A 21,222-nucleotide genomic window follows, 5' to 3' on the forward strand; every position below is an offset into this window, starting at 1 on the left:
CTTGCACCTTATTGTCTGCCTTCACTGCACTTTCTCTGTAACTGTAACACCATATTCTGCATTCTGTTATTGCTTTTCCCTTGTACTACCTCATTATACATATGTTTTGAAATGATCAGTATGGAAGGCTTGCAAAACAAAGTTTTTCACTGTATCTCGGTACATGTGACAATAATAAATCAATTACCAATTATATTTTCCCTGCTTTGGCCAAATCTTAAATCAAATTTAACAATCATCAGTAGCAACAGAAGGCGTGTATTCAATTTTACAACTTTAATGGCTTTAAGTGATCAAGGCACAACTCAATTTAAGCCTAGATTTTCTTTCGATTTCAGATAATGCTGATGGAAATTACAGTTGTCTGCCAATCACATCTGAGATTGCCCAGCACAACCATGAACTTTGAGGTTCTGTTATTTTAAGAAACCTAATTGCATTCTTGAACCAACAACTCCCCCAAAAAAAACCTGTATGCTACTGATTTTAAATATTTACAGTAGCTCTACGCATCTCCCTCCTTAATATGAGCGCACCCATCACCCCCAGATGTGTCTTTCAATTTTAAAAATGTTTTCAAGAGCCATTTCTCATGTGCCAATGTACAAAGTATCTTGTATAAATGGTTCAACATTTCTTGAGCTTCTGCTGCCCTTTCATCTTTCATCTTACTTTAACTTCTTGAAATCTTGTAAATACTGCAATTGCATTTGGCTTTCCACCGATTTAAACACACACTGTTCAATGAATTTTATCTCCACATGAACTTCCCTTGTTATTACAAATCAAAAGAAATTTCAAGTGAGCAGAAAAGCTCAAAAATAAAAACTAAAACATTACCATCACATTTATAGAAGCATTTTTAAAAGGCAATGAACCTCAATACAAAAAACAACTTAAGGTTCATTTCACATAGGAAAATAAAGCACAATGAATAATCCCACCCTAATTTAAATGCTTCATAACAGTGAAAAATAGTGCAAAAAGTCAGAGTCCTGTAAGCCAGCCTAAAATGTACTGCAGGAATTCACAGTGTTTGTTCACCAACCGCCTATACAGCTGTGGCTGGAAAATAAGCCCCATAGTGTCAATTTTATTAATTCATTACTCACTTCCTGTAAAGAACTTTAGAACGTTACACTAAAAGCTGTTATATAAAAACGAGCTATTATTACTTACCAACAGAACTTGATTTATATAATGGCTTTCATAACCTCAAAACACATAATGTGAGAAGCAAAAGCAGGAGGCAGCCATTCTGCCTTTGCAGACTATGGAAGCTCAGCTGATAAGAATATTCAAAACAGAAATTTGAATATTCAGAGAATCAAGGGTTATGGCATTAGTGCAGGAAAGCTGTGCCATTCGATACGATCATGGCTGTTTCTTTTTATCTCAGCACAACTTTCTTACACCAATCCCATAACTTTGTGACAAAAAATAGGCAGGAGCATAATTTAAAAATCTTGCCGCTACAGATAATGATTTATGGAGAAGTTGCGAAAGAATTAATATCGCTTGCTTTAGACCTGGCCCGATTGACTCTCTCTCCATTATGGTCTAATAGTAGCATTTTCCAGTACCTTCAAAACAGCATACTTGTGTCACAAATTAAGAAAACTGGTACCTAATCTCAAAGCTGTCCTGGTCTTAGCTTCTATACGTCCAAGCCCACCTTGCCTGAAGCCTCAGAAATCACAGGGAATTATATGGTGGTGGGGATTTGATGCAACCTATTTTCATTATTGCTGCAATTTGTTTAATGAAACAACTGTTTAATTACAACAATCTTGTTAACAAAATCAGACACTAAATTTGTCTCAGTCTCAGAATTAAAAATAAAAAATTAGGTACTGGATGGTAGTGTAGGGGTTAGCGTAATGCTATTTCAGCACCAGCGACCCAGGTTCAATTCCAGCCGCTGTCTGTAAGGAGTTTGTATGTTCTCCCCTTGTCTGCGTGGGTTTCCTCTGGGTGCTCCGGTTTCCTCCCACTTTTCAAAAGACGTACAGGTTAGGAGCTGTGGGCACACTATGTTGGTGCCAGAAGAGTGGTGACATTTGCGGGCTGCCCCCAGCACATTCTCAATAATGCAAAAAGATGCATTTCACAGTGTGTTTCAATGTACATGTGACGAATAAATACCTTATCTTACATATGTCCAAGTTGCATCATTGTGCTTGCTCTTCTACAAACATCCCCAGTCCAGTGCTACTCACTTAATTGCAGATTCTTACTTGTTACATTGCAATTTTGTTGTTTAGTGAATGGTGCAAATGTGATATTTGGAAATGCAGGGGAATTATTCCCTGCACTAGGTATAAATCAAGTTGTATGAACTTACAGATTTCTCACTAAATATTGGGAAATTGCCAGAACTTCACATGCCCCAAGCCACATTTGGGAAACTGCCAACCACAAGTTTGAGACTTCCTCATTTCTCTGTAAATCCTGAAGTCATTTACAATCAGGTGGCTAAATGATACATTTTCTAGGGTCTCACCATAGACCTTTATTGACAGGGGTTGTGCAGTGGATGCAAAAAACATTTTATGGATTTTGGTGCAAGAGTCATTCTCTGGTGCACTTCAGTGAATGATTAGACGATTACTTGAAATTCAGTTTTTGAACGTGCATAGCAAAATGACCAAGGTTGGAGTAACCCGGATTCTAATGTGAAGGCTGAACAGTTTTCTATTTGTCCTACAGAGCTAGTCCATTCCAAAAGGAATCTTGCTGCAGGGAGGTGCAATATTGAAGTACAAAAAGTTAGAGCAATGCAGCTTTGCTTGACCCCAGTCTGCATGAGAACTTGGTGTGTGTTGTTGAGATTTGCTGCTTGTATGCCATCGTATACATGGAATGGAGATTAATTTCTGAGGGCAGCCAAATTTGCGAAGGCACCTCCACATTTGCTCTTGGGGTAAACAAAGTCAAAGGCTTAGCAGCTCAATGTGTGAACAATCTCCTTTTTGATAACAGTGACCTGACCCAAAAGTACATTCTGGCATTTCCTTGGAGTAATTCATTCTCTTTAATAAAGATTACAAGAAGTTTTAAATATCTATTCACTTAAAGTTCATAACTGTACAATCTGGGAAGAAGAGAGTAGAATGGAAGGAGTGGATGAATATGCAGAGAAATTGAAGCAGAGAATGGCAGAGCTGGGATCCTGAGAGCTTAAGGCACAGATGTTAATGTTGGAACAATTAAATTTGTGGAGGATCAAGAGGCCAGAAATTAATAATTAATGATGAGAGCTGCGATACTTGGTATTGGTTTATTATTGTCACTTGTACCGAGGTACAGTGAAAAACTTGTCTTGCATACCATTCGTACAGATCAATTCATTACACAGTGCACTGAGGTAGTACAGGATAAAAACAATAACAGAATACAGAGTAAAGTGTCACAGCTACAGGCAAGTGCATTGCAGGTAGACAATAAGGTGCAAGGTCATAGCAAGGTAGATTGTGAGGTCAGGAGTCCATCTCATTGTATAAGGGAACCGTTCAATAGTCTTATCATCTTGGGATAGAAGCTGTCCTTGAGCCTGGTGGTATGTGCCCTCAGGCTCCTGTATCTTCTGCCTGATGGGAGAGGAGAGAAGAGAGAATGACCTGGGTGGGTGGGGTCTTTGATTGTGTTGGCTGCTTTACCAAGGCACCGAGAGGCACAGACAGAATCTATAGCAGGGATGTGTCCATAACTCTCTGTAGTTTCTTGTGGTCCTGGGCAGAGCAGTTGCCATACCAAGCCGTGATGCATCCAGATAGGACGCTTTCCATGGTGCATCGATAAAAGTTGGTGAGTGTCAAAGGGGACATGCCAAATTTCTTTAGCCTCCTGAGGAAGTAGAGGTGCTAGTGAGCTTTCTTGGCTGTGGCATCTACATGGTTATTGGTGATGTTCACTCTGAGAAACTTGAAGCTCTCAACCCTCTCCACCTTAGCACCATTGATGTAGATAGGTGTATGTACATCACCCCCTTTCCCGAAGTCAATGACCAGCTCTTTTATTTTGTTGACATTGAGGGAAGGGTTGTTGTCATGACACCATGTCACTAAGCTCTCTATCTCCTTCCTGTACTCCAACCCATGATTATTTGAGATACAGCCTACTACGGTGGTATCATCTGCAAACTTGTAGATGGAGTTAGAGCAGAATCTGGCCACGTAGTCATGAATACATAGGGAGTAGAGGGCTGAGGACGCAGCCTTGTGGGGCACCAGTGTTGAGAATAATCGTGCTGGAAGTGTTGCTGCCTATCCTCACTGATTGTGGTCTGTTCGTCAGAAAGTCAAGGATTCAGTTGCAGAGGAACGTGTTGTCCCAGGTCTCGTAGTTTGGTGATGATTTTGCTTGGAATTATAGTACTGAAGGCGGAGCTGTTGTCAATAAACAATAATCTAATGTAGGTGTCTTTACTGTTCAGATGCTCCAGAAATAAGTGTAGGGCCGGGGAGATGGTGTCCACTGAAGACCTGTTTCGGCGGTAGGTGAATTGCAGTGGTTCGAGGTTGTCTGGGAGGCTGGAGTTAATGTGTGCCATGACCAGGCCCTCGAAGCACTTCATGATAGTGGATATCGGAGCCATTGGTCAGTAGTCATTAAGGCATGTTACCTTGTTTTCATTAGGTACCGGGATGATAGTGGTCTTCTTAAAAACAGATGAGAACCTCAGATTTGAAGCAGGAATAGGTTAAATATGTCTGCAAACACCCCCACCAGCTGAATAGCACAAAATCTGAGCACACGGCCAGGGATGCCATCCAGGCCAAATGCTTTCCTCAGGTTCACTCTCTGGAAGACTGATCTTACGTCCTTGACAGTGACCACGGGTTCAGTTGTACTGGAGGCTGTCAGGATGGGTAGTGACAAACCACTCCCCTTCTGTTCAAAACGGGCATAGAATGCGTTAAACTCATCAGGAAGGGATGCGCTGTTGTTAACTATGCTGCGTGACTTTGTTTTATAGCGCGTTATAGCATGTAAGCCCTGCAACACTACAATACAAAATTGAACCTGAAGTGGTAAGGGGAAAGAGTTTTGGAAGGCCTGAGGGGATCTGAAAACAAAGGCAGGAATTTTAAGATTAAAGTTTTTCTTAATCAGAAGTCAATGTTAGTCAGTAAACCGTGACTGATTGATATATGGAACCCTGTGCAATTTTGGGAAACTGACCAGGAATAATCAGCAGTTTAGGCAATTAAAAAAAAGAGCAGAAGCCCATAGTCTTCATGCAGTTTAGTCTGACCTTAATTTCTGTTAACTCATTTATGGCTTTTCAAAATTTAACTGATTCAGGCAATTAATATAATCGTACGTGATAATGAAATGTTAAAAGTATATACAAAAATTGAGATGCATGTTGAAATATAATCCTTTTGGAGCAATCTTCAGAACATTATACCTTTGTTTTAAGGTTTAAGATTGCTCCCTTGTTAGTATTTCAAATGATATGAGAAAGCTCATAAGGTTATTTATTGACATTCCAGTGACACTGCACACACACACAATTCCTTGCACGATACAGAATTTAAGGTGCATAGTATCTTGCACTGTTAAAATGAGACCTAAAGCAAGCTGTCAGAACAACGCCTCATCTTCCATCTGGGCACGCTACAGCTTTCCAGACCCAAAATCAAGTTCTCTAACTTTGGATAAACTGCTCCAAGAACCATATCTGCCTACCATCTTATTTCTTTTCCTCTCTGTTTAGTCTGGTCTGCTGAACATGTTCCACTATGCCAGAACCACATCAGCAATAAATTACACAACCATTGTACCTTACCCTACCTACCACTCCTGTTCACTCCTCAGAGAGATTCCCTTGGTTTCAATCACATTTCGCTGCTACCCAGACTAACATTTCTCTTTTTCTCAGGTCTGATGAAGGGTCCCTCATCTGAAACATTACCCATTTCTTTTTCGATGCATTTTCTCTTTTTATTTCATATCTCCATTTAGTTTTAAGGTGCATATTGTTGATTTTTTAAAAATGTTTTATCAGAAGAAAGGATGAGGGTCACAACTTTCCAGGAGAGAAACTGTAATTAATTTCTTGCCAATTTATCAGTTTGTTTCACCACCGCCCCACAATCAGATTATGTATGATTCGGGTTACCCTGTTCTTTCTTCTGCTTTGTAATTCTGCATCCCCTCTACTTGAAGCAAAAAGTGACTAGATAAACCCCGTTAATCATTGTGCAAAATGGAAAGAAAAGTATACAGCAGCCATGTACAAACCAAAGTAATTTTGTCAAAGGAAAATAACAAATATCTGGTGACTCTAATGATTAGTTTTGCAAACATCTTTTCTTTGAGATAATTTTTTCCAAAATAAATGTGAATTAATTTCAATATCAAACAAATTATTACCTAGAAATGGAGTTTCTACGTAACTAGTTGCAATAAACATATTTTGCACATTGTGCTAACATCAGATTGGAGTTCACCAAAAAGTGGACATCTTTATATGGGACATCCTTATATTAAAGTAGTGTTATTGAGTTTTTCTTCTTTTCAAATGCAGAACACACGACCTGCACATTTGGATGGCAGCTGTATGCAGCTATTATGTCACTTGCCGACTCCCCTTTGAGAAGCATTGTTGGACTGCCTTCCCTGTAATGGGGAAGAAATAGTATTTTTTTAAAAATAGACAAAACGGGGTGTGTGTGTTTAGTTATCTTCAGAGGAGAATGACGTCTGCAGGCTGGTTCTCTGATTTACATTGCAACAATCAGGCTCTTTATTCTAACTGCAGAACTTTAGTGTGTTTAGAAAAGTTCATCAATGCCTGCATGTTTATTCTAGTGCAACTGGGGGAACAGGCTGAGCTCCTAAAGCAACTCCAAATTGAGTTTGATCTTTAGTTTTAGTTTTCTCCCACAAAACTGAAGGCATTCTCATTGGAGAAGAAAGGACTTGTAAAAGATGCAGACCTTGCTGTTAATTTCCTTTGCAACCTTAACACAAGGCCTGTTAATGGGTGGAAATTCAAGGCATTTATAGATGTCCTGCATTTTTTCCAATGAGTTGACAGGCAGCTGTGATCAAGATCCAGTAAGATCCAGAGACAAAACTGACTAATGCACTTCAGGATCCAGTTGGCTGTTAATCCTCCAATGCCTTCCTGTGTTGCGTGCGTATTCAGTGCAGGTATAAGTGTCTTAAAGCAAGCAATTCACACGACTTCAAATAGAAAAACCATTTTCTCCATTCAAAGTCATTATTATCCTCTAGAAAGAAAGACAAATAATTGGAAAATAAAGACATTTATTCACTTTCCACAAGTAGCCACTTGGTCCTTGCCTTCCAGGGAAGTCTCTCTTTTCCTAGCAAATGTGAAGCTATGGAAACCTCCATCTATGCAGAGGTCTCAAGTTCATTCAGTTTAAGTTTTACCCTCTGTTTTACAAGCATTTCCACACTGGGCCTACAGGGTCTCAACTGGTATGAAGGTGGCCCCATTCAGTTCAGCAGTACCAGGTATTTGAAGAGAATTTAAACTTCTGTGCCTGGAAATTCATCCCTGGTTGGTAGTTCCAACTTTAGTAGTGAGAACACACTTTATTTTGCCTCCTACATCAGAAAGGAATTTCATAGACAGAATGGAACATGTTTCTGCCACTACTTAGCCTTCTAATTGCCAGCAAGCTGGGATGAATATATAGGCACTATTATTTGCTTGTGGTTTTGCTCCTCCAATTCTCCTCCTATATTTCTGCCACTGCCGAACGAGTGAAATTAATAACAACCATTAAAGTAAGAAAGCAGTCAAAAGCAGAATTACAAAAAAATTGTTACTGGCTCTCTTTTATGACCAATGTGGAGATCTCCACATTATAGTTCAACTTGAGCCAGACCATTTTTAGATGTACCCAACCAGCTGAACTGGGTCCATGATTGATGCCCACGGCTTTTTTTTTAAAAATCATAAATGGAGATGACGCTCAATAGCTTCAAGCATCTATTCAGTTTCTCCCGCAATATGTTTTCTTTGCGTTCTTTTGCTATTCGTGTTTCAATTGTATTCTTTCCTGCCCTTTAGTGCAGTATAAAGTTTTTACTTTTATGTTCCGTAGTGTTAAAAACAGAGAAATTATCCTGTGATGTACAAATTAGGTTGTTAAAACTAGTCTCCTAAAGAGTACTCCATGCAGTCACTATAAATCATCTAGCAAAGTTGAATCATCCAGATCACAAAATAATTAACATCTGCACTTCTACTAAAGAAGTCTATCATGAAAAAGAATAATTAGCTTACTCAATGGAGCTAAATTATCAGAACACATGCCACAATTTTCCATATACAAATTTTAATCAATATTATGTCCAAATTCCTATTTTGTGCCTGCAGTGATAAACGCTTCATTTCATGCAGAAAATACTGTAAAATTTGTGATTTATTGATTAAATGAGTGTAGATAAATTACACATTTAAATTTTGTTCTTAAGCACAAAGAGGTTAAGTGAATCAGTATTTTGAAAATCACAATGAAAAGGAGCATTTCATAGCTCAAACCACAGCCTAAATATAGATTAGCAACTTTATTCAAGTGTCCCGATTTGTTCACGTCAGCCTTTTCTCCAGATCTGATCTTTCAGTTCCATTGCATCCACTCTCTTCAGTAATGATACTTTTGTTCCATTATTTTTACTTATTCTTAAAAAGTCAGTGATGACAAGATTAAACACTGAAGCAAATTCACAGAAGGCAGGGATGCAGCTGTGTATTTCCATCTGAGTAATGCGCTAATATTTCACTTTTTATAGCATATTACTGACGTAAATACCTGGAGGGTACAAATATGAAAAATACTTGTGTTTCCTTTTAACTATCTACATATCATTGTTTTTCCTTACGACTATATAATTTCAAACATTAAACTTTGTTTCTAAATTATAAAACAATTTACATGGCTAAATAATTCCATGAGTGTGATATGATCATAAAGAAAAGGGTTAATAACTGAGCCTTGCATCATTTTACTGTCACCTTATACACAATATTAACCCTCCCACTGTGTTACCAGTCATATCAAATGTAAGTTGTAATAACTGAATTAACATTAAATGGAACTTACAGCAAGAAACGGGCTGCTTGCCCCAACTAGTCAAACCAGCATTTATGCATCATATAAACCTCCTCCCACTCTTTTCATGTACTCATATCGGCAATACATTCTATTATTTATTTTCCCTTTTATACTTATTTAGCTTCCCTTCAATGCATCTGAACTGTTTCTAATCAATATCTGGGTGAAGAAATTCTTCCTGAATTTCCTACTGGATTTTATGGACACTCTTTCCAGAATATACCTTGAGAAAAATATTTGAAGGACTCCAAAGTGAATAAATTTTATTGGATTTTCTCTGTTATCCTTAGAAATGATTATGCAGGAAGTATGCATGGGCCAGAACTGCATTAGCAGCACTGGGAAGAAGAACCATACATTGGTCTGTTACACCTTTCGATCCTCTGCTGTTTAATTCACTCCACAATTATTGAGTCTGCAAACACAGTGATTAGCATCATAGAATCAAGGGAAAAAATAAAAACCAGTACACACCATTTCACAACAACCAGCAGAATTATATAAAACATTTATAGTTCTAGTTATACTGTTGTATTGAACTGTGAAGAGTTTACTATTCACATTTTATATTATAACTGCAATTTGTGCAATGGTTTAATCACAGATCTTATCAGCTGACACATTCACTGACCTTTATAATGTAGGCTTTCAGTTTCTGATTCAGTTTCTATATAGAGTCAAAGAATCCAAGTTGTATAGCATTGAAACAGACCCTTTAGCCAACCACATCCATGCAGTTACTAATCCCACTTGCCTGCATTAATTCCATATCCCTCTACACCCTGCTCATTCAGATGCCTCTGAAATGTTGTTACTGTTCCTGCCTCCATCACCTCCTCTGACACCTCATTCCAGATACCAACAACTGTGTGTGAAAATTCTACCCCTCAGGTCCTTTTTAAACCTCCTCCCTCTCACCTTAAACCTGTACCCTCTAGTTTTAGACTCCTCTACCATGGGAAACAGACTCTGACTATCTACCCTAACTATTCTTCTCATAATTTTATAAACCACTAACATGTCATCTCTCAGTCTCCTTTTGCTCCAGGGAAGACAGACCCTCTTTATATAACGCAAGACCTCCAATCCACACAACATCCTTGTGAATCGTTTCTGCACTCTCTCTAGCTTAATCACGTCCTTCAAGTAGTGTGGTAACCAAAACTGCACACGAACACGCCAAGTGCAGCTAACCAACAGTTTGTACAAGTGTAACATGATGAACCAACTCTTATACGCAATGCCTCAGCTGATGAAGGCAAGCATGCCATATGCTTTCCTCACTTGTGTACCCCAAGATCTCCCTGCTCAAGAACATTCTCCAGGACCCTATCATTCACTGCATGTCCTGCCTTGGTTTAACTTCCCAAAATGCATCACTTCACACATATCCAAGTTAAATTCTATCTGCCATTCCCTTGCCCACCTTCCCAGTTCATCTATATCCTGTTGTAACCTTGGACAGCCTTACTCACTGTCCATTATACCACCAATTTGGTTTGATTTTGATTTGCAAACTTACTAAACATATCACCTACATTCTCATCCAAATTGTTAATATGACAAAGCACTGAACCCTGTGGCACACCAATCCGAAAAACAGCCCTCCACTGTCACCCTCTGCCCCCTACCACCAAACCAATTCTGTATCTAGCTTTCTAACTCACCCAGGATCCCATGCGTTCTCACCGTCGGTACCAGCCTGCCATGCGGGACCTTGTTAAAGGCCTTGCTGAAGTCTACATCGACAACGTCTACTGCCCTGCACATATCAACCTTCTTGGCCACCTCCTCAAAACACTTGTCAAATTTGTGAGTCATGATCCCCCACAAACAAAGCCAGGCTGATTATCCCTGATCAGTCCTTGCCTTTCCAAATGCAAATAATTCCCAGCTCAGAATCCCTTCTAGTGACTTTTTCACCACTGATTTAAGGCTGGCTTGTCCTTGCAGCCCTTCTTGAATAAAGGCACAACATTAACCATCCTCCACGCTTCCAGTATCTCACCTGTGAACTAATGAAGATACAAAAATCTCTTCCAGGGCCCCAGCAATCTCCTCCCTTGCTTCCCACAACATTCTAGGATACACCTGGTCAGGCCCCGGGGATTTATCCACTACGTGCTTCAAGACCTGCAACACCACCTCCTCTGTAATGTTGTTATGCTTCAGAATATCATTGTTCTCTTCCCTGAACTGACTAGCTTCCATGTCCTTCTCCAAGGTAAATACAGACAAGAAGTATTAATTTAAGATCTCAACCATTTTCTGTGGTTCCACACATGGATCACCACACTGATCTCGAGCTACTCTTTTTGTTCTTCACATGCTTATAGATTCTTACAGAGGATTCTCCTTTATCTTGTCTGCCAGGGAGATCTCATTGCCCAGTTTGCCCTCCTGGAATTTCTTGAAGTGCACTCATACTCTTCAAGAGACTTGCTTGATCTCAGCTGCCCATAACTGACTTATGCCTCCTCCTTTTTCCTGACCAGACCCTTAATATGCCTGATCAACTAAGGTTCCTTAATCTTCTTGGCCTTGCCCTTCACTCTAACAAGCACATACTGACCCTGAAACTCTTCCTATCTCACTTTTGAAAGCCTCCTACCTGTCCCTTTGCATGCAAACAGCCTCTCCCAACCAACCTTTGAGAGCTTCTGTCTGATGCCATCAAACTTGGTCTTCCCCCAGTTTAGGATTTCAACTTGAGGACCAGTTCCATCTTTTTCCACAACTATGTTAAAACGAACAGAATTATGGTCACTGGCCCCTAAGTGCTCCCACACTGATATATAAACCACTTGCCCAGACTCATTTCCCAGCAGGTCATGTATAGCCCCTTCCCTAGAAGGGCCAACTACATATTGCTTGAGAAAGCTTTCCTGGAAATACTTAACAAATTGTGCCCCAACCAATCCCTTAGCATTAAGACAGTCCCAATCAATATTAGGGAAGGTAAAAATCACCTACTATTACAACCCTATTATTCCTACACCTTTCTGTGATCTTCTTACATATTTGCTCCTCAAATTCCTGCTGATTATTGGAGTGTCTATATAGTATAATCCCCTCAAAGTGATCACCTCTTTCTTATTTATAAGTTCTACCCATATGGCGTCACTGGACGTTTTCCCTCTGGGATATCCTCTCCAAGTACTGCTTTGATGTTTTCCCTAATAAATGGGGCACTCCCCCTCACCTTTTTCCTCCATGTCTGTCCTGCCAGAAGCTTTGGTATCTTGGAACATCGAGCTGCCAGTCCTGCCCATCCCTCAACCATGTTTCCATAATAATTATAATATTACAACCCCATGTGCTGATCCATGCTCTCAGTTCATCTGCCTTAGTTGTAAGGCTTCTTGCATTTAAGTAAATGTAGTTTAAGCTTATCAGACCTTCCCTGCTCCCTGTCCTGCCCCTACCAGGTCTGCCCTACTGGACTTGCTCTAACCTCTATATTTGCTTCAACTTTCTCAGCTGTCAGACTAGTTTAAGCCATCCCAAGTAGCACCAGCAATCTCCTGCAAGAATGTTGGTACCTCTGCAGTTGAAATACAACTTATTCCTTTGTACAGGTCATCTCTGCCCCAGAAGAGATCCCAATGTTTCAAGTAGCTTAAGTTCTTCTGCCTGCACCAGCTCTTCAGCCACACATTCATTGCCTTATCCTCCTATTCTTATCCCTCTCTAGCACATAAATGCAGATGTCAGAAAATGTAATTTAAGCAGGCTTATGGTTTAACCACCTTTATATCCTGGTAAATAGAAGCCGTCATCCATACATGGTGCATCTATTAGCAAACCCTCCATGCATTCTAGAGACCATGACCTGAAAATGATAGTAGCCTTGTTCCACTCAAATTACCTTCCTCTTGTAGATTACAGTAATTCACACTTTGATCATTAAAATCAGAATAGTTGCAACCAGCATATCAATTTCTATATTACATTTTTCCTTTTTGTATGAAATTTTATAATACAAATTCGTAATTCACAACCATTGCTATAAACTGAATGCCACTATTTTTCAGTCCATGTGACACTGGCAGTTAAAATGACTTAAATGCAGTATATTGTGATTGTTATTCATTGGAAGGTATAATTACTCTCTAGCTGCTTTCAGCAAGGGGTAATGGTTGAGCCACAGAAAAGTTCAAGTCATTTGTGATACTGCATAAGTAGTTGCATAAATCACTTGCGCTATAATTTCTAGAACGTCTGTAGTTGAATAATGCAGTGACTGTAAATAATGCATTATTCCCAGCAAATTGAAACTTTACTCATTAATGATTATGTCACAATACTCAACTTTCTGTACTCCTGTTATGGAACATATATCCATTCAGTTGTCATTAAGAATTCAACATTAAGGTATAGTTTCAACAGATTGCAAGCTTGCTGTATTAGCAGTAGTTATCTATAAGTGTCATTCCCAGAGTGAAAACTCAGCCATATAATGAATTAAAAACTTCATGTAGGAGCTGCATTCCATGCATATGTGGGCCAAGATGCTGACCTCTTACAATAATGGTGGTCATCTACTTTAAGTAAATATTCTATAATCCTCAAGCATGTTGCAGGGAGAAGTGTGCTGCTGGGTTCCAGCAGTTCATTAAAATAGGTTGGCTGACCATAAAATGTAGCACAAATCTTTAAAAGAATGCCAGAAAGCAATGAAAAGGATAAAGTGAACAGAACAACTAAATAAATACAGATCAGCTGAAAACAAAATAATATTCACTTTGGTGAAGCCGATGACACAACATCTTGGTAGGAGCTTTCCTCTGCAGCACCCATTTAGGACAGGCACAGTAGTGTAGCAGTTAGTGTAACGCTATTACAGCACCAGCGACACTGGTTGAATTCCGGCCACTGTCTATAAGGAGTTTGTACGTTCTCCTCGTGTCTGTGTGGGTTTCCTCCAGGTGCTCCGGTTTCCTCCCACATTCCAAAATACGTACAGGTTAGGAAGCTCTGGGCATGCTACGTTGGCGCCAGAAGCGTGGCGACACTTGTAGGCTGCCCCCAAAACACTATGCAAAAGGTGCATTTCACTGTGTGTTTCAAAGTACATGCAACTAATAAAGATATCTTATCATATCATAAAGGCCGTAAATGTTAAAGCAGACTTCAAGTACGCCAAGCACAGAATAAGAGATTTCCTAATATAAATACTACTCAGCTACATAACAAGTATAGGTACATTGTGTATTAACATCTGTGCATTTGAGGAACTGCATACAGATGATGTGGAGCAATTCTTTGACCTTACAGCAGACAAGATACATCAGTACTAGAGGTAGTAGGTATCATGTTTTCCATGAAAGTGGTGTAGCAGAAAAAGACTGCTAAAATTAATCAGAAATGTTAGTGCAATGCCAAAGGCCCTTACTTGCATAAGTTCCACTTTTCTCCGGGTTGAAAATGAATTTTGTTTTGAATAATTCAGCTAGATTCCTAAGAATTAGAGAATAAACTTCAAAGTTTTGTGTACCGTTCAAGGGCTCAAATTACAGTCAGGAACCACCATGATTTTTAATGTAAAAAATTGTATTCTGAAACACTTACTTTCATGTTCCTGTCAAAATATTTTCAACAACTTAGACAGTATTTTCCAATAATAACTTGTTGTGAAAAGAGCAGGTGGATTACATTGTAATAGATAATGCTAGACACTAATGAGGAGACCAATTAGCCCATCGGGTCCACACCGACACCCAGTGGAGCAATTTGTCAGTCCATTTCCCTCTCCTTGCTTCTTTTAACCTCTGCAATCTATTCTCTCTCACATTGTCCATCAACTCCCTTTTTGATTCTTTTTGCCATTAACCTACATTATGGGGTAACTTACAGTGCTGTTTTACATGTTACCAGTGGGAGGAAATGGAAACAACTGTAGGAAATCCACATGATCATGGAGGAGAATGTGTGAACTCCACAAAAATAGCCACTGAGATCAAGATCAAGCCTGGGCCCTTAGAGTTGTGAGGCTACAGCATGAACTGCTGCACTACTTGAACTTCCTAATAATTGCACAAAAGTGCCTTGGAGTAATTGTTTACCGTACATGAATTTGTACTTGATGTCATACTGATTTTAGCCATTTAAGACTTTAACTTCAGGTCTTACTTTGTTTGGACAGTAATGTGTGCGTGAGCAGAGTGGAAAATGGTTGCCTCCATGCATCCACTATGTTGTATAAGGAACCTCAAAACATGATCACAATCATGGAATCAAACATTTATCTGTAATCTGCTTGTCTTCAGTGAAAATATTCACGCTATCTCTGTAATAATAGGATAATGTAAAAGGCATAAATGGAACAGAATTCCTAAATTGCATTCAGAGAGCGTTTTTAGCTAGTATGTAGCACACCTAACAAGGGGAAGAGCACAGAAATTGCAGGAATGAAATTAAAAGGGAATTTAGTGAAAGCACACACATGGTATTTTAAAAGAGTCTCAATTAAATTCAGAGAAAATACAGATATGGTTTAGAAGTACATTGAGAGAAAAAGGATAACTAAGAAAAGAGCATGACTATTAAAACCTGTGTGGCAGAGGCTGAGGACGTGTGAACGAATATTTGGCAATTGCCTTCTTAAAGGAGAGGGATAATGTAGTTTTAGGAAAATGACCATGTTTATTCTCATCCAATATTTCATGCTCAAGAGAATATATAAATACCCAGGCAGAATATATCCCAGGCTGTTAAAAGTGACAAGGGGAGGGAAAATGGGGAGCTTCTCACTATAATTTTTCAGTCCTTTTAACTGCAGTAATGGTGCCAGAGAATTGGAGGATTGGAGTCTACTATTGTTTAAAAAGTGTGGTAAGGATGAACCAAGTAACTGCAGGCCAAGTAGTGTAATTTCAGTGGTGGGCAAATTAAAAAGGCAAAGTTCCACAGGACAGGTTGTCAGAAAGGTAAAAGTATCGAAGGGAAAGTGGCAAATTGAATACAAAGTTGGCTAAGTGGCAGGAGAATGTTTTGTGACTGGAAAGTTTTCATTGCTGGGTTCCCATAGGGCTCAGTACTCAATCCTTTGTTTCTTTTTAATATAATTTAATAATTTAGATCTAAATATAGGAGGCTTGATAAAGTTTGCTGATGATACAAAAAGTGGCCAAATGATTGTCAGTGATGAGGAAACTTTTGAGTCCAGGAAAATACTGATGTCTGGTCAGTTGAGCAAATGAAAAATGGCAAAATGGAATTTAATCTAGAGAGATTAGGTATTTGGGGAGCTGCATAAGGCGAGGGAATGTATACTAAATAGGAGGTATTGAGGGGTGTCAATGCAAGGTGGATTTGCCACAAGTAGTAGACTTTGTCTATTTCAGACTTAATATTCAGACATAAAACAGCATTTTAGGTTTTAATTAATGGCAAGTAATCAGCCTGGCAATGAAGTTAACTCACACGAGTTAGAGATTTTGTAAAATATTTTAACTTTTTCCTTTCCTCTGGTTTCCATTCTTAATTCTGACTTTCTTTATCTGATCTGGCACTGAATTACCAATTCTAATTTAAACTTCCTGGTTCAAACTATTCTATTGATTTCACAAATTCATTCTGATTAGATGTTCAGGCATTTGCCCAATTCTTCCGGATACTCTGTAGAGGGCGTTATGTCAATTCAATCTCCCATTTACAGAAACTTCCACTGTAAAATTTCAGAGAAGTTAAGATTTAAGGAAATGCAGGTGCCAGTTACTATGAATTTATGCCCACACTCTCCCTCTGGAATTGAATTGTTTGCTAAGAACACCACATATCCGAATTTAACAAACAATTTATACAACTGCACTATTTAGATTGCAGGCATAAATTTTTCTATCATGATTCATTTAAAATGATTATTTAAATCGTAAAATGGATGAAGTGATTCACTGTGTACAATGAGTGGTAAATTGCAACTTTGTTTGAACTTCCAAAACAATTAATTAAAGGGAAAAGTTTCAAACTTAAGAAATTATAATGCAGTTTGCTGTTGCAAAATCACTTTCCTAGTTCAATACTTTCTCAAGCTTTTGGCACCTGAAACTGTTGAAATACATACTAAGTTATGTGCATTCAACGAGGTGCACAGATGTTTATGGTTTCCCTTCTGCATTGGATTTGCTCCAAAATATATCACAAGATTATCCTTACAATACATAAATACATTGATGATGTTGACACATTAATGGATGATACAATGGTGTAGAGTTTATCCAAAGAAAAAGTCAACATAGATTTTGGAGAGTACCTTAACTTACCAAAAAAGCCATTTTAAAACATATGAAATGCCAAGTATTTTTGGGATCACAGAGCCAACAGTCATTAGTTAATAATGACAAAATTCCTCCTGAGAGACATGCTCCTTCCGTGGTACAAAAAAGATATTCTGAAATAATTTTTAGTTAATAATCAGCTATCTGGTAATTCATACCAGACAGTTTGGTAACAGTTTCTTCTTGGAAAAGATTACTGAATAAAGCAGAAACCAAAAAACAGGATACCTGATGAAAAAGCTTGTTCTGTAGACTAAAACTTTTAGTCAATGCACGATAACAAGGCTAGATGTTATATATGTGCAGCATCTATGTTCCATCATAAATACTACAAAGGCTTTATGGACTGTGAACTCAGTCGAGATTCCTGGACTTAGCTGATGTAAAATCTACATTAATATTGAAGCCCTGAACAACATGATTCACTTCTGTGAACATGGCTCAATTCTCAACAACCCACTAAGCCTTTTGACGGTAATTTCAAGCAAAAACCAACCAAGCCACTGCCATCTTTGGCAAATTTTCCCATGTGTCTAGAATAATTAACCACTAATCCTGAATACAAAGGTGAGTGCCAATGGGCCTGTGTCCCCAGTGTGCTTCTTTACGGTTGCAAAAGGTAATTCATATCACCCAAGCACACAAGGGCTTTTACATCAGGCTCTTCTTCCACATCACTGCCAAAATGACTTGCTCAAAGTGGACCATGTCTATCACTCTGCTTATTTAAATGATTTTTTTTGAGTGTACAAAAATGATAGTCAGGCTGCAGATGTGATTTAAGATTATCATTCACACCACTTCAGCAAAAGCTCATAAAATTCTGATGGGTTAGCTACTCATATGGTGGCGAAGTTACGATCTTAGAAATGACAGAGAAAAGGATAGAGAGATGAAGTATTACCTACACCCAGGTAATCATATCTGATGAGTGAACGTCACCAACAGGAGCAAACATCACCAATAGCCTGTCCTGGTCCAACCACGTAGACACCACAGCCAAGAAAGCTCACCAACGCCTCTACTTCCTCAGGAGCCTCAAGAAGTTTGGCGTGTCCCCCTTGACACTCACCAACTTTTATCGATGCACCACAGAAAGCATCCTATCTTGATGCATCACGGCTTGGTATGGCAACCGCTCTGCCCAGGACGGCAAGAAACTGCACAGAATTGTGGACACAGCTCAGCACATCACGGAAACCAGCCTCCCCTCCATGGACTCTATACTTCTCGCTGCCTCAGTAATGCAGCCAGCATAATCAAAGACTCCACCCTCCTGGGACATTCTCTCTTCTCCCCTCTCCCATCAGGCAGAAGATACAAAAGCCTGAAAGCACGTACCACCAGGCTCAAGGACAGCTTCTAACCTACTGTTATAAGGCTATTGAATGGTTCCCTAGTACGATAAGATGGATTCTTGACCTCACAATCTACCATGTATGACTTTGTACTTTATTGTCTACCTACACTGCACTTTCTCTGTAGCTGTGACACTTTGCATTCTGTATTGTTTTACCTTGTATTACCTCAATGTATAATGAATTGATTTGTATGAAAGGTATGCAAGACAAGTTTTTCACTGTACCTTGGTACAAATGACAATAATAAACCAGTTCCAATAACTAAAGCAAGAAAGCTCTCAGTTTTGGAACTGCAGAGTGAAATCAAAAATAATGTGGGATAGCATATAGAAAAAGTAAAATTCCAATTCCAATAAGATAACTTGAAAAGTACTGCAAAAAATACTGAGAACCATAAATAAATTAGACAATATTAAAAATGAAAATGGCATATTATAATGACCCAGAATGAAACAACACATCAGTTATAATATAATAACTTGCTCATCTTGCTTAAAATATAGAGCAAACAATAAAGAGAACCACTGAAACCTCCAGAGGACCACATTAACCATACTAGAAAATCAGTAGGAACATGTGATTAAGGACACAAAACTGAATGATTTTTTGATTATAATAATGAGCAATGAAAATTAATTTATTCTTTACAGGCATACTAACAGTCTATAATTTCTATATATGGTCATACATTATTAGCTTCATGAAAAAATGCTGACTCACTTAGAATGTGTACGAATGAAAAGAAACAGACACTTTTGGGGAAAAAGAAGCAAGATGTAATGCTTTGGATGACAATTCAATACTTGACGTCATCTTGATTCCATAACTTAGTATATATCTGTACGATAACAACAATGTCAGGAATGAAAGCTGCATTGTAAGTTCACAGTTAGATCACGAATTTATAAGACAATTTTAACTCTGTTGAACTTTATGCAACAGTAATGCAAGTGCAATTTTTGACTCCTCCTTAAAGAACAGAATTATCACTAAAGATCAGGCTACAAAATTACCTTGTTACAAAATTATCTATTTTAATGCAATACCAAAACTGCTTCAAACAATGCAGTATTAAAACTTAATATTTTCATTTAATATATTATAAAAATTTTCAAAATATACCCGGATCTATACTATCCTTGACACTATAACTATTTCCATATTGTCCAATTACCCATTCATCATCACAAAACTGTGGTCAAAACAATTTAACATCAATGAACAGGAATTAATCCATTCAGGTCACCAGGAACTCTGCACTGCAGATTCACTGATACATATTAATATTAAACTCTTTGATTATAATAAGTTACAAGATCTAAATTCTTGCTGAATTAAAAAAAATTACTGTGAACCAGTAACCCCTACTCTGGCTTCACAGCAACCATATCCTGGCAATTAACAGCAGGTTGCTACTCAGTTGATTTATGCAGATCATATCAAAGTTCTCAACTTGCAAATACTGTTTGAGTTATACAGTCTTCCAATATTTCCTCTGATAAATGCTACCAGAAGGAAAAATAAAAGAATAAATATGTGTATACCTAATTCAGAATATAAAAATTAGGCAAGTGGAAGTGATTTCAAAGCTCCAAAAATCATAACCTCAAGCAGTAAACCATTTACTGACTCTTCCATTGAAATGGTCTAGTATTGAATTAACAGAAGAAATTGATCAAAAATGTATTCCATACCTTTCAGCAATTTTAATAAATCATGAATCCAAATTATGAGCACAACAGCAAAAAAAAAGCCACAAAACTTTCAACTTTCTATGATATCACTGGGGCCTGTACATTGCTTGCTTACATTAAGGTATGATCTAATCAGCAAACATGGTATTACTTAAAATATTTTCTACATTAGCATTAGAACTTGCATATAAAAGTAAGGCATTTCACTTATTTTGATTTTTAAGTACAGTGGTGTAACTTTCAACGACAAACATATTTCTCCAGATGTATACTTTGTGACAGGACAAAACGGCGATAAGGAAAAAGCCAACCATCCATCTGTGCTGAATTTAAAAAGGCTGAAATATCACTCCATGCTACACAATTGATGTTGCTAAATGAGCAGAATTCATTAAACACCTCGATGTCTTTCAAAGTGGTGTGCAGACTTCCACTTTCCAAATATTCATATTATATTTTCTAAACTTGATCAATGCATAAACATTTAAGCGAAGATCAACAAGTTAAAAAAATCAATGCTTCTTAATCACTGTAACTATCAAAACAGCACAGTTTTAATAGGGGAATTGACACTTTGGAGATATTAAAATTGTACAGAAGCAACAGTTCATGGTTATAACACAAAATGATGAAAAATATATAGCTGAGCATTTGCAATTACAATGATTGTGATGGAAAATTAATTACCAATAATTTTAAAATGCAATAAAAATATTGCAATATTTGACAACTCCATGAAAATGCAAGTAAATACCAAGACAGGCACTGATACTGACCAAGAGCA

General features: G+C 38.1%; 1 protein-coding gene across 3 annotated transcripts in view; it reads right to left on the minus strand.

Annotated features, from left to right (window-relative positions):
- LOC127570635 (ubiquitin-conjugating enzyme E2 E2) overlaps window positions 1-21,222 on the minus strand; it is a 145,269-nt gene that overhangs the window by 107,844 nt on the left and 16,203 nt on the right. The gene's annotated exons all lie outside the window — the stretch shown is intronic.

Source organism: Pristis pectinata, chromosome 5, assembly GCF_009764475.1.
Source record: "Pristis pectinata isolate sPriPec2 chromosome 5, sPriPec2.1.pri, whole genome shotgun sequence".
Taxonomy (NCBI): Eukaryota; Metazoa; Chordata; class Chondrichthyes; order Rhinopristiformes; family Pristidae; genus Pristis; species Pristis pectinata.